We start from the raw sequence: 12,723 nt of genomic DNA on the forward strand, positions 1-12,723 counted from the left end.
CGTTATAAATGCATACACATATTTATATATATGTACATGGCATATGTAAATACCTTGCGCTTATTTTCCGAAACAAATACAGAGTAATGTATTACGTAGGTAAGTGCATACATGTTATACATTATACCACAGTCGAGAGATTTCCAATTCGTGCAACTTGTCGTTAACTTTGATAATTTTTCCCGGCAGCTGTTGGCGACACTTCGACAATTCGGTAATGAAGTCCTCGCGTCGGCAAAAAGTCTCGTATCAAGAAGTCAATTACGTGTGTTATGCGTACATTATTACCTGGGCGGTTGTTTTATGGGCGATACCGAAACGATAATGGGCGGTAATACCAGAACAGTCAGTCACTGTGTCAATAATGTGTGTATCGACGCGGGATAAATTAAGCGACATTACGCGCATGTGCTCGTAATACGTACACGTATACGCGAAAACACATTTATTATATATCTGCACGTAATGCAACGCTACAGGATTTCCGAATTTTTTGGTAGTGAAACTTAAAGTAAAGAAATAAAACATCGAGGAAACATCAAAGTTCCGAAGGTGCGAAAATGAGAAAATTTCAATATCCGAAGCGTCGAAATTTTAAGTGATCAGATTTTCAGTTTCGTGAATTTCTGGCGCAATGAAATTTCACCACTTTGATCTTTCTTCGTTTCGGATTTCCGATATTTTTACTTTCGGAATCCTCGCAATTAAAATTCGATACCCCAACCCCGCTCCTTGTCGGTTGTAAGAAAATACTTAGCTTACATTGGACAGATGTACGAATGTTTTGTAAGTAACGTGCTGCACAGATGTATAATGCATATAGGCGATACGCGAAATTGACATCGATTTGGCGCCTAGTTACATTCATCGCGAATTCTATTTTCACGCGGATCGAAACTGTTACAAGGTTTTCGCCCTAATTTTCTATGCGCGAGCTGCGAAATGGAAATCGTTGATGAAAATTGAACGAATAAGAAAAGAAAAGGAAAAGAAGACCGTGCCCGTATTGACTGATTGTAAGTTGAAAGTAGAGGCGACTGGTATGTGTGTTTCGTGCAAGGCGGCTGAAGAATGTTGAATAATTATTCATTGATCCGTGTTGCGGTTTAAGGTCTGCCAATAAATTAACATCAATTTCCCTAATCAATTCTGCGTGAAAAAGGCAAACACCAATTTCACGTGGCGGGTGAAAATAAACAATATCGACGATGATCGCTACATGAACAATGACGGGAGTTCAACAACATATGAATAAATATCAATGAACATGAAATTGTCAAGCCGAATTCGTGAACTGGGAATTTCGATCAAAGATTTCATCTTTACGTAGGTATTTCATTTATACGACGCACCTGTTTTCTATCCCTATCATCGCGAACGAACTTCTTGATTAAAAATCTTGCGAGCACACGGTGGCGTACGAAGGTAAAACAGACGTAAGGAACAGTATTTCGTTAAGTCGAACCGCGTTAAATGAGGAGGGAAAAAAAAGTGATTCAACAAACAGTGGGAACTTGTATAAGTATACATATAGTAGAAAACATCGTAGGTGTAATGATATTACCTTATTCTGCAGTATTGTTAATGTACGGAAGTTTACCAGACTATTCCACCTTCTAATTTTGGGAAGTAACGAGCGACGCTCGATGTATTTTTATACATAACCATAAAAAGCGTTATAATCGTCATCCTTACCTGAAACAAAGAAGAAAAAAAAATTCATAAACGTTACAATTAATGCCGTCGTAATAAACCCGGGGTTTATCTTTGTTCTTTTTTTTTTCAACACAATTATACATTATACTGCGGTTCGAAAATTTCTTTCGGAATTATTTGAGATTGCGCGAAATTTGTTTAAGCGATACGAAATAGCAGCAGCAGCAGCAGCAGCAGCGATGCGAGAGCGATCAATGAACGTTAAATAAAAATTATTATACAGTTTCGCAATAACCTTCGGCGCGAATTACGTAAATTGACCGCTACATACATAACTTGTTTACCGCGAGTTTCTGATCTTTAAAATAGTGCAAAGCCCTGCTATAAATACAAGTGAAATAACACGGTACACGATCACACATAAAATACTTGTACATCCATCTACGTAAACGCGTGTAATACGATGACTGAATTCTCCGCATTTATCATGCACAGTTTGATGATTTGTAAATGATTATAATAACGGAAAGGGATGCGCGACGCTGTTGCAACAAGACGATTATTATTAAGTTGTAAAATCTTGGCTCTCAAGGAAACAGGTTCTTTCTTTTTTAATTTTTCTTTTTTTATCAAACATTTTTACAACATCCGATTTTTTAACGTCTCTTTTATCGGTTGTTAAATCTCCGTTCGCACAAGGATTTCTTCTTCCTCGTTCGTTGTGTATTTATTTTTTTGCTTCCCCTATAAATATAAAAATAATCCATTAGAAGAACCGTGAATGCTATCCGAGTCACGGCGGCTGTTCGTTAAGAGTGTACGATATAAAGTCGAAATAAAAATCTAAAAGAGACGAGATAGTCACGAGTCGGCTGGCCTCTGATCGATTAGCGTGCAGAGATAAGCATCCTTACAGCGTTAAGTGAAAACGTTTTCGACCAGAGATTACAAAGGGAGGAAGCTTGAGAGAGGAAAAAAAGAACCAAGAAAACAAAAAAGAAAAAAAAATACAAAAACGGGAGTATAATTAATCGTATGTAAACAAGTGTGTGGGGGGGGGGGGGAACTTTTTTTGTTACACGTTCAGATTCCTATAATAATTGCAAACAACCGACGTCCCTGAACCAAGCTTATCGTCGTTACATCTCTCGAGTCGCGGATAAACTCCGCGATCTTCGCTCACTTGTTTCAATTATATTCCTGATACGCGGACATGTGATTTGTTTAAATTTTTTTTCCCCATCCAATTTATTTCTGTTTTTTCTACGATACGAAAACATGCGATACGAATTTCTCGTGACATTGCGCAGCCGAGAGATTTGAGCCAATCGCTGCGATATGCAGAGGAGTATAATATCGCCGATCGCGTTTGTGTACATCGTAAACACGCGCGCATAGGTCCCTGCACGTGGAGAAACAAGAATTTTGTATAAATTATCTGCGTGACCTCTTTCAACGTGCGATTCTGTCCAACGCTTACTCTCCGCAATGGCGGGTACAACAACCGCGATTATTATTGATAAAAGGCTCGGCGGTGTTACAAATTGCCTTGACGATGAACGTTTTTTTTGCAGCTTCGTATTGCAGCAGAAGCTGTTGACGGTTTTTAAAAAATATACATGATAATATATAGATACCGGCATTCCGCATCACATTTACGGTCGTTCCGTGCCAGCCGGCTAAACTTAGAGAAATTTTTTTAGTTCCGGTTACCGCTCAGTCCTTAACTATTTTCGTTTTTCACCACAATCGAAAAATATAGTTCGAGGTAGAAAATGAAAATTAATTTTCTAGCCGTTACCGGAATGTCTGGTATCCGTTACTGTTCTTTCTCATTGCGATCACACTTGCTATATTTTCTTGCAACTGTTGGGAAAATTTAACGCTCGTGCAACGATAAATTGACGTTAAAGCCTTGTTTAACTAAAAAAGTAGAATAAACCTCACAAACTGATTTTGCGTTGCAATAACCAAAAAAGGATCGACGATAGCGCAAAATGTTTACGCGTACCTCGTTTTTCGTAATTCCAACGATATTCAAACAGTTTTTTTAACGACACCTGATTTACTGAATTTTTCTAGTTAGTGTAACAAGTAAAATTTTTCTCAGTGTACAGTGTGCATGAAATAACGCGTGGCCGGTTGTTTAATCTTCCATCATCTTTTTCTTTTTCACGTTGGCGTTCGTAGGTTCGTTGCAGGCGCAAACAGCGTATCGAAATTCACTGTTTTTTACCCCGACCGTACATTATCGAATTTCGACACGAACCCGCGAATATCTGCAGGCGTTGCCTCCTATCCGCAGGAACGTCGGATCGTTAAATTATTTGTTTTCCTTCTTTTACGGGTCGGCCGTTCGCGTCGAAGGTACGAAAGTTGAACGACCATTCGTTGCGTATTTGCGTATCGGGCGCATTCTCGTTACCGATTCGCATCCCGAACGAATATCACAAACGTACGATGCGCGGCTCGATGTCGGTGATTAAAAAAATGCCTCACCCGCGGCGAGCCGCGACAAACTTTGCGGGTAATACGGATTTCATCTCGATTCGTTCCCCGAGAGAGACGCGCCTTGGCACCAGGCGGTCTGCCGTCTTTCGCTCGAATTACGTCAGAGTCGGCGAGAGGTTCGCCAAGTCGATTAGCGAGTAGAAACGGTTTGTTCGCTGCATGCCGCGGCCGCCGCGAGCTAAGCCGCATGGTCCCAGAGATCGAGTGCAGGTACGTAAGAAATCGGGAATGAAAATCAAACAAGGCGGTGAGCAAAAGCGATCGATTATTTTTTTTAAAAATCGGTTGCAGTTTTTTTTTTTTTTTTTTTTTACCGAACACGAACGACCCGATACAATATCAATTTGTGTGATTAAATTATCAATTCTTGGTCATCGTCTTGCTCACTTACGTGTACTCTGAGATTTTCTTTATTTCCGGTTACCGCTCAGTCCTTGACTATTTTCATTTTTTACCACGATGGAAAAATATGGTTTCAGGGACAAAATGAAAATTTGTTTTCTAGCTGTTACCGGAAAGTCTGGTATCCGTTTGTTTCAACCGAATGTATATTTAACAAGCCGTACAATTTGGTTTATGGAACTTTCTGCCAAAAAAATTTTTCGGCCACCATGTCACGTATAATTCAACTCGAAAGTTGTAGGCTTGTGCATGGATGCAGGCCGGGATATCTTCGACTCGGCAAAAACCGACCGAAACCGCAAACCGGACGCCGAAAATAAAAATAATAACAACAACAACAACAACAGCAACAACAATAATAATAATAACGATAATTTTATCTCCTCGAGCCGGCGAAATGACATTTTATACACCCGCGACTCGCTCGTTCAACGATGCAAATCTGACAACCTGACACAACCGGCAACAATTTGCAAGCTGCGGTTTGACCCTGAAATTGGCGAGGCAAAACGGCGTGTTGCCGACCGGATACTCGATATACGCGATTCATTTCCGGGACAACGCGATGATCGTCGAGCGGCGTAACGTATCACGCCAAAATTACGATAACACCGCTGACAATCATCTCACATTGTAAACAATTGTTATTTTCCAAAGAATTTATTTATCATCATGAAATATTGATAAATCGTTCAACGATGCGTCGCATTGGAACTTGATCTCCAAAAATGTCGATCGATATCTTGACTCGACTTTTATTTCGTTTTGCTTGTTTTTTTTTTTTGTTTTTTTTTTTTTGTTTTTGTCCCACTTAAAACAATCTTGCGTCTTGTGGGCGCGTGATCGAGCAAGAAACTCGATCCCCCCCTCCTCTCACTCTCTCTCTCTCTCTCTCCTCTCTCTCTTTCGCTGTATTCCGTAGGATAGACAAACGAAAGGTAATCTGGTTCCCCGGTTCGCGGTAGCCGTCAGCATATAAAGTATCGTTATAATATGAGTCAAGATAAGGAAAAAGAAAATATTGTGATAAATTGAACTGTTTATTGTACAGCGATGCAGGGGTTAGTTGTAATTGGATGTAAGAATTTCCCCTGCATGGTTTACGAGTAATAAACCGTATTCAGATTGGAAACGGGAAATCTTAGGTCCCTATGTTTTCCTACTATACGTGATTAGCATCGATTCGAGATTCAGTTTCGTATTGTCGACAGAAAACAACGTCTGGCAATTTGTGTAGAAATTCGCGACGAGATATTCTTTCAGACATAGAATGCAGCATGACGTTATATCTATAATAGTAAAAAGGTTTGGATCGGAGAAAAGAAGAGCTGCCGCGTAGATATTATTTTATTCTTCTTTGCCGTAAAAGGAAAGTAAAAGCGAATTTCTTCGATTAGGATTGGCAGAAAGAAAAACAACAGGCAATATTCAGAATTCATTAACGATGCGACAGTGTTCCGTACAATTATCAGGGTCGTTTTATATTATACAAATGTTGTTACACAACAAATATTATATCCGGGAGGAGGCAAACAATGACGGAGTGGAAAGTAACTAGGAATAGTCTACACCAGTGACTAATTGACGGTTCGTTATACGGTATCGAAAACAAGACAAGATGATAAGAGTAGGCATATTATGATACAAGATCAAGTTTCCTATATATTTATACGTTATATCCAACCAACGAATACTTCGAGTCTGTAACCGATGAAACGAACCGTGAAGAAGTGGGGAAAAAAAATAGAAAAAAAGAAACAAGTATGCGAAACGCGAATGACAAGGCGTAAAATTCTCGATACAACTTTGAAAGAAACGAAACGATGTTTGGTGCACAGTTATAGTTATAACCGAGTGAATCTTTGCTCAACGATATTTCGGAAGACTCTCTAATTTGCATGCTGGACGAACGTGGTGTCGTTGATTCTGAAAAAGCCACAAAAGTGAGTCTTGTTTTAATAGGCAAGCCACGAGAATCCATCCTGTATGTAACACAAGTATCATTTGACGGACGTCTAAAAAGAGTTGAATGAAGAGAAAAGAAAAAAAAAATACGAGGAGCCGTGACGAAAAGTCACCAGGAAAGAGCCGGAGCTACTCGATAATAACAGAAGAATTAGGTACGATACGTGTCGCTTAATTGAGATAACCAAGAGACTATTTCGCGTATGCGAGGTACGCCTAAACCGGTAAATTTAAAAAGCGAAACTTTGCCAAACCACGAGGCGGTTCGCGTGTCAATTAGTCGCGCTTAATCCGTCGGCTAAATAACGCGAATCGAAACCGAATTCGTAATTCCGTGCCAAGAACTGAGATTTGAAAAAAGAGTAAAAAAAAAAGAACAAACAAAAGTAGAAAAAAAAACAACAGAAAACACCGCGCGTTTGCGAGGTAAAAATTTTTTTTTTCGATTCTTCCTTTTTTTGAAACGTGTAAAGAAATCGCGATAGATCGTCGATCGGCGTAACGATCGTACGGAATATTATTAGAACGATCGGAAATTTCCTGAGAATGAGAAAAGAACGTTGATAAAAGCTACAGCAGGGATAAGAATAAAAAAAAACTCAATCCGCGATTTCGGACAACACTCGTCTCTGAATTTTCGCCACACGGCCGGTTTATTCAAGGCCAACTTTTCCCCGGGGCTTAGCGCGATTTTCAAGGTCTCTGTCAAGGCCCCGAAGACCCCGTGGTCTACTGCCCGTTTCCTCCAACCAGCTCTTCGGACGCCTCTCCCTCTCTCTTTTCTCTCTCTCTCTCTCTCTCTCTCTCGCCTCGTTACGCAACGCGACGCGACGATACGTGCGAATTACAGGCGTGTGGGTGCCTGGAAGGCGATATCTTGGTAATTGCCGGTTAGCACGATCATTCGCTCGAGCGTTTGCTTGTAATATACAGAGTGTGCCGGTTCCTTTCGACACATATTCATCCATCGCTCGTACGACGACGATTATCCATTCGAGATTCTGCACGGCAACGCGGATGACGCGAATGCTCTTGAATATCGGCGGCTGATTGTTGGTTGCAGGCTATTACCGTACGTACGTACCTACGATACACGACGTATCACCGTGCAATAAATTAGCACAACGACTAACCGGATCGTAATTCAACTCCTTGATCACGTATCGCTCATCCTATCCGACCTTAGCGAATCACTTTTAGTCGTCGGTTCATCAACAACGGCATTTTGATAATTATACAAGCGCGTTATCCGGTGTGAAATAACTATCGTTTGATTTTCAATTTTTATAGAAATTCTAAAACCAAATACAACGTCTACTCTTTTGCGACGATTTCTGGCTCTGGGTTTTGTTATACACGCGATTTTTTATTGTTTGTTGTATATGACATGTACGTGTATACTTTCTTCATACATTTAATATCTACGTATGTTTACTTTCAACGACTTGAAAATAAATAAATACGAGTGGGCAGAGCTCGTTAAAAGAGTAAGTCGCCATTTGCTTGGTACGTAACAAATAACTCTGTGAGTTTTGTAATATGTGCCGGTGTATATTTAGATTGATTTATTTTTGTAATAATTTCGCGGGTGAATTGAGGAACAAATAAAAATACATCTTTCTCTTTACCTACGTATACACGTATCTTTTTCTCTCTTTCTCTGACCGCACAGTGTCTTGTTAAATCGTAAAACATAGATCGTATAAGCGATCGTTTTATTTCTTCGTTTCCTTAATTTGTTTTTAACCCGTTGACTCATCTTTCCATGTATGTACTTGTAGATTCTGTGCACGATATAACGCCGGCTTTCAGTCAAAAGTGCATTATACGCGTCGAGGCGATAAACTCGATATAATTACACAAATTGAAATTGCATAAAAGCGGCAATCAAGTCCTAATTAGAGACCGATGACCCGGGAAGAAGGAAAATATATATATATATATATGTACATATACATATACATCGTCATCAGAATCCAACACGTCGTTTTCACGATTCCAGGTCATTTGTTCACATCATTTACAATATCGTTCACTGTATAACATGTTGCATTACAGCTTTTTTACAGCATGTAGCTTTGCGATGCAAAGAGTGATGAAAATAAGGAGTATAACACATACAAACCCATCAAAATGCTACATCCATTCCCTGTGCATAAAGATGACCATCATAATCACCGGGAGTTTCCTAATCGATAATCGATTCGTTATTAATTATTACAATTTTTTTTTTTTTCTCTCATCCTCTCATCGAAGTTTGTTCTTCTATCCGAGTGAATTTGAATATTAACAAATTTCGATATCGTTGACACGCTTACGCGTGAATAAATGAGAATATGATGTAATTTCATCCGGCAGTTTTTTTAATTATTTATTTATTGTTTTTTTTTCCCCCCCATTAGATAACCAAAAAGACGTTGAAGTGTGACGGTTATACGTTGAATGCATGGATGTAGGTGTGTGTTTTGCGTCCTCCGCGCCAGCTGTGCCGACGATGACGAAAAAGAAAAAAGGAAAAGGAAAAGAAAAAAGAAGAACGAATCCGGCTGGCAGTTTGTCGACAATCTTTGACTGACCTGTCAGCGGGCCGAGGATAAAATCGCCGCGTCCTAGCCTCGGAGCAGAGATGATTAATTAGCCGTTCTGTGATGACGTATTCGGGTGAGATAAACGATCATCGGTTAGGGCGAGATGACTTCCCCAATTAAGAAGCTCTCCGTCATTTGTGGGAGAGGATCGGTTTATCGTGAAAAAGCCCTAGTTTGGTACGTTTTCACCATTCCAAATAACCTGCTATAATAATTCTAACAATATTCAAACAGTTTTTTAACGATACATGTTTTACAGAATTTTTCCAGCTACTGTAACAAATGAAATTTTTACGGATACCTGTTTGATGCAGTGTTACGAGCCACAGACTGAAGAATTTTCACATTAGTCATGTATTTTTTGACAGAGAAATTTCAATCGGTTTTATACTCACGAGACGAGGTCTGATGATCGAGTCGTTCGATTTAAGACGAAAATAAAATCTCCAAAAATTCAATGCTCAAGAAGAACAAGAAATCTGTAAATTTTTATAAGTTCAATCACGCGAAGGTTTCGACGAACTATTTTTGACCCTACAATTTGAACGGGTAAATTATACGAACATTACATACGTAGTAATTGCATTATCGACGAAAATTCCCGCAGGACAAAATCGGTGATCGCATGGACGGGAGCGGCTGTGCTTTTCACCCTCTACGTCACTGATTGGCGAGTTGTAAACAGCCGTATACCATTCTACGGCGATAAGTTCAAGAAGTAGAATCTTCAACGATAATTTGGAAATTCGAAGATCGTGGAGGAAGAGAACGAAGGAGAGAAAATAAATCCATCATAAGCGACGTAACGATGCCGTATAAAGAATAGGAATCAAGGATGAACTAATTCGATTTCACAAACTCGCGCAATAAAAGATAATATGAAAAAACGAGTAAGTCGTTTAAACTCGTCGATGATTGCATCGTCGAACGTGGTCGTTTTCTCAATATTTATTTTCCGTCAATCTTTTCTTCACACGAGCGGTTTACCGTGTAATCATAGGGTAAAATAGACCGCGATTCGAGAGGAATATTGAAAAATGAAAGACAAAGCGATAGAAAAAAAAAAAAAAAAATTACCGCCCGAACAGGGACTTGAACCCTGGACCCTCAGATTAAAAGTCTGATGCTCTACCGACTGAGCTATCCGGGCCGTTGAGGACAAGATGTCAGTTGGGTCAGTATAATTTTGCTCGCTTTCTAAACGTCGAGTTGTAAAAAATTACGAATCGATCCGAGACGCCGAACACCGTATTTATATTACATGTCATATTATATTATTTATAATATTTCACACATCATTTATTGGGGGAATTGAAGAACACGCCGCGTCGTATCTACCGAGTTTGTTTTACCGAAGAAAGAAGAGAAAAAGAGAGAAGGAGTATAAGAAATATGAGATTTTAACGAGACGGTTAATTCTGGAACAATTTAGTATAATTATTTGGTACAATTACCAAAGCTACAAGCTTTGCAAGCCAAGTTTCATCTCAAACGACAGTTAAGTTATCCTGACGAGGTAACGAGCCGTACTTTTACCACCCACGCGTATCTCGCTCTAGTTTTGTCGTGTGAGTGTCAGTTGTCGGTTGAGAATTGTAATTGTAAAAGAGCAAGAGAAGCTTTATGGATTATTTCAGTAGGTATAACGAATCAGTGCTTCGACCTCGGTATCTTCATTCTCGAGATGAGAAACGAATCTCTCTTCGAGTAACGATCGCAAAATAATAGCAACGACGATTACTCAAATAAAACAGATATAGATAAGAGACGAGAAATAACACGGTAAATAAAATGTGACGATCAAGCCGAACGGATTTTGTCGAAATTTGGCACACAAATGATAAACACATTTCGAAAATAGAACTTTTTCCCACTCGATCCGATACTTTATACCTATAACGTACAATATTAATATTATTCAGGTCTCGTTTGATCGTGATCTCTAAATTTTGTCCGTTGCTACGTATGGAAGAAATAATGAGGCGATTTTGTTACTGAGAATCAGAGAATCAGCGAGAGGTCGTAACTGATGCAACCCAACATCGCTGTTACTCGATACTCGCGAAGCGGTCGCTGGAAGAAAAGAACCCGGAAAATCATGAATGATGAATCGTGCCGATTTATAAATTTACTAGATATCATTATATTACAGAAATGTGATTCATTTCCTTGAAAGTTAAAAAATTATTCAACATTGATAGCGAATTCTATAATCATCGGATCACGCGAGCAACTGTTTTGAAAATTTTGCCAATTTTCAAACAAATATTTCTGCAATCTTTACGAGTCTGAACGGAATAACAAGTAAAAAAGAAGACGAAAAATAAAAAAAAAGGAGACGTATATTAATGTGCGAAAAATGTAAGGTTATTCCGAGGGTTGTTCAAACTAATTCACGGTGCACATGTAATCGTAAAATCTTTTCTTGTTCACCTTATTTCAATCTATTCCTAATGCCCAAGATCAAAAGAAACTTTTTTCAAGGTTCGATCATTTTTTCATCCGCGCCTCCTCGTCTCTGGTCATAAAAAAAAAAAAAATAAGTCAGTAGATAGGTATCTTACGTTCTTCGAGGCGAGACACGTCGTATTTTCATTTTCCAGGTCGTCGTTGCTGCTGCTTTTCCACGATACGATAGACTTATAATTGAGTTATTGCACATAGCATAATCGAGAAAGAATTTGTTAAATTAAGCTAACATAAATTCATTCGATACTATGCAACGTTAAAACGTAGTAAAAGATTTTTTAACTACGTAAAAAAGAAAAAAAAAGAAAAATAAATAAAAATACCCTTCCTGGTAGATTTGATGGGTAAATTTTGTCTCTGGTTTAAACGAATTTCCGCAGAGTTTACCGCGACGAATCTTTACACTCCGCGCATGTGTATATGTATAGAAAGGCAGAATTGTTTTTATCCTTGACACGAAATATTGCCAGTAATAAGCATACAATTGTGTAATCATCCTGAAAGTTTGATAAACGATAAAAAGATTTAAAATCATAGAAAAAAAAAAAAAAAAACGGATAAAAAAATAATATGCGCACGTGTATGAAAAACGATATTATTATCAAAATTTGACGCCCGTCTATATATACCGCGTATCAAAAAGGTCAATCGGTACAACTTAGATTCCTGCACGTTTATACGAAGCTCAACGTTTACAGAGAACTCATCATTAATAATTAAATGTATATTAAGCTCGATAGATTCCGCGTTTAAAAAAAGGTCGATCAAACTAGCGTAAACTGCTGCACGTTTATACGAAACGGAAAGTTTACACGGGTAACGCATCATCGGCAAATTAAATGTATATCAAACGTCAAATATTTGCTTTACACGGGATAAAGAATTTGTGGAAAACCAAGGAATTTATTACAAACAAGCATACGTGCATTTCTCAACGTATCTCGCGAGACATTATCATGTGATTATTGGAATGCAGGACCGACGTCACACTAAATTTTATCATCACCAGCTCCTGCCATGTGCCTAGATATTCCCTTGTTTACGCTTGATTCTTAAACTCTTATCTTCCCCCGTATCCCGTTCCTCCCCTCGCCCTCCAACACCGCGCATTCTTTTCGTTTGTACACGGCGA

The 12,723-nt window shown here is 38.9% G+C and overlaps 1 protein-coding gene, 1 long non-coding RNA gene and 1 other non-coding gene across 3 annotated transcripts in view; 1 reads left to right on the top strand and 2 right to left on the bottom strand.

Moving 5' to 3' along the window:
* LOC124309082 (sestrin-3) overlaps positions 1–12,723 on the bottom strand; it is a 109,404-nt gene that overhangs the window by 44,509 nt on the left and 52,172 nt on the right. The gene's annotated exons all lie outside the window — the stretch shown is intronic.
* Positions 7,453–9,784, top strand: LOC124309127 (uncharacterized). Its single transcript, XR_006909182.1, has 3 exons — positions 7,453–7,606; positions 8,937–9,299; positions 9,382–9,784. It is a non-coding gene; the product is annotated as an uncharacterized LOC124309127 (long non-coding RNA).
* Positions 10,200–10,272, bottom strand: Trnak-uuu (transfer RNA lysine (anticodon UUU)). Its single transcript has one exon. It is a non-coding gene; the product is annotated as a tRNA-Lys (tRNA).

This window comes from Neodiprion virginianus, chromosome 1 (genome assembly GCF_021901495.1).
Source record: "Neodiprion virginianus isolate iyNeoVirg1 chromosome 1, iyNeoVirg1.1, whole genome shotgun sequence".
Taxonomy (NCBI): domain Eukaryota; kingdom Metazoa; phylum Arthropoda; class Insecta; order Hymenoptera; family Diprionidae; genus Neodiprion; species Neodiprion virginianus.